The sequence below is a fragment of the Austrofundulus limnaeus genome, unplaced genomic scaffold (genome assembly GCF_001266775.1).
Source record: "Austrofundulus limnaeus strain Quisiro unplaced genomic scaffold, Austrofundulus_limnaeus-1.0 Scaffold1441, whole genome shotgun sequence".
NCBI lineage: Eukaryota > Metazoa > Chordata > Actinopteri > Cyprinodontiformes > Rivulidae > Austrofundulus > Austrofundulus limnaeus.
In genome coordinates, this window is record NW_013953843.1 from 65,073 (window position 1) to 67,530 (window position 2,458).

The following is a 2,458-nucleotide window of genomic DNA, read 5'->3' on the forward strand; positions in this document are numbered from 1 at the left end:
GAAATGACTTAATGAAATCACAGTGATAACATTTTGTAGTTGTTTTAATAAGTTATATGTATTAAGTTTTAATAATTTTTATTGAACATAACAGAAGGTAACAGAAACATTACAAATATACAGTTTTAAGATAAAATAATATAAAACTGTATTGTCATTGTACAGAGCACAATGAAATTACAGTTCAGAACACCCTTTCACAATTCTTCATACGCTCAAAACGAGTGGGCAGGAGTATATTTATATTAGCCCACCTCTTGTCCTGCAACCTTATTCACATCACTTATTTATCAAAATAATTATTAGTTACTTTAAAATGAATGCAGCGAACGACACTGTCACCTGCAATTCCTTTTTAATTTAAAACGTTTTAAACTTGTGACAGTTTTCCTTCAAGATTAAACAGTTTAATTTAAAAGTTTGTCCTTAAAATCTGTTGTTTATGTTGAAGAGAAAAAATGGTGATATTGTATTTTGCAACACAGTTACCAATATCAATAAACATTTTCATCAATCAAAATTAATCGATTCTGAACTTAATGAATCAAAATCAAATCAATTTAGAGAATTGGCCGTGATACCCAGCCCTAGTCAGTTAGCGGTTAGCTTTAGGTGTCCAACTGAAGGGGCGGTCGGACACCGGCCTGGCCTGCTGGTCCTCCGGTCCCTGTTCACACATGGAGAGAATCATCAGGGATGAGGAGGCTGGCTCTCGCATCAGCGTAGCTCATAACACTGAGTGGAGTGGTCCCAAAAGTTATAATCCTGTTTTGGAAAGCTTCCTTGTGGAGGTTGTAGCGAGAGTCCCTGCAACTAGAAGCTGAAAATACCAGCAGGGCATTTTCAGTGCAGAGAAGCAGGAGGTTGCTGCGTGGAGGTCTTTCCTCCAGCAAGCAGGAAGCAGAGAAAAACCGGCCAAGAGCGCATGAACTTAGCGTTTTATACACAACGAGCAGCTCTCAGGGAGAAGAAAGAAAAATAAGATGTGCACATAAACATGGACTGTGTARGCAGGTGTACTGTGTTGTTTTGGGAAATTGGTCTGGGAAACTGAAAAACACAGGCAGACTAGAATCAAACCATCAAAACATGTCATGTTAGCACACAAGTYTCCATGTCTGCATACTACAAACTCTACAAACTATTAATTGAATTGATTATGATATTGATTAAGTAAAAGNATATATATATATATATATATACACATACACACAAACACAGTCTCATTTTTATATACCCGTGGGGATTGTTGATTGAGTTCAATTTATTTTTTGGTCATTTTATAGCCTAACCCTGACCATTCACCCTTAAACCAGTGGTGAGCACAGTTCCTCTAAAGCACTAATAGGGGAACTAATTTCCTGATTAGTGCTTTAGGTCTTTTACTAAATTTTTTGTGTGGATTAGCACTTGCTAAATTTAAAGCACTAACTGAGGTCTATAAATGTTATTGATCAACATTAATATTAACAGCTGAGGGTGAAATCTGTCACTCATTTTGTTCATACTGTATGTGTGTCACTTATCCACCAGGTGACAATATATGAACCCAACAGAGGCGATTACTCTAAAACTGCAAGGGAAGCTCAGCTTCCCCTAAAATGTAAAAAAAAAAAGATAAAATATATACTGTTGTGTGTACATGCCATTGACTAAATATGCTSTACAACGTGCTCAACTTTTGTTCAGAATCAGCTTCTTATCACTGGTAACGACGAAGCTTTCCTCACTTCACTCATTCCCMCAGCTTCACGGTGCTTTAAACACTCGGACGCTGAGCGTCTACATAGCTCATTAGCGATGCAAAGCCTGCAGCTAAACGAGACGAGTCATTGGATAAATGCTGGCTTTGTCCCGCCCATCGGACGCTCAGCGTCTGCAGAGCTCATTAGTGATGCAAAGACTGCAGCTAAACGAGACGAGTCATTGGATAAATGCTGGCTTTGTCCCGCCCATCGGACGCTCAGCGTCTCTGGGGGTCTATGGGGCAGGGGGCTGGGTCGGACGCTCGTTGTCTGCATAATGATTGTATGATATGTCTGAGGCTGAATCCCTTTTTGATTGACAGCGAAACAAACGAATCAGCGATCTTTTTGGTGTAAACATGCATGAGAGCAGTTTTTAGTTTCGTTTCTGTTCTGAGTTGAAGCGGAGACTTTATTAATCCTTTTAGCAGCATTTTCTTTGTTAAAAAACGACTAGCAACATATCGAATTTCTATTTCTGTAGCTGCTTATGTTTGGAGACATTTCAATCACTCTTTCTGACTTCTTCTGTCCAGCGGGTGCTGCTGAGCCCCTTCACCATCATAAAACACTCACAGACGAACACACTTCACATTAGCCTTGCGTCAGTAACAAGCTGTACATGGCAGACAGTTTGAATATTGTGGACCGGATTTTGGTGAAGCCATTATAGTCTTGTTTACAGAGAAAAACATAGAGTTAAACAACAGGGC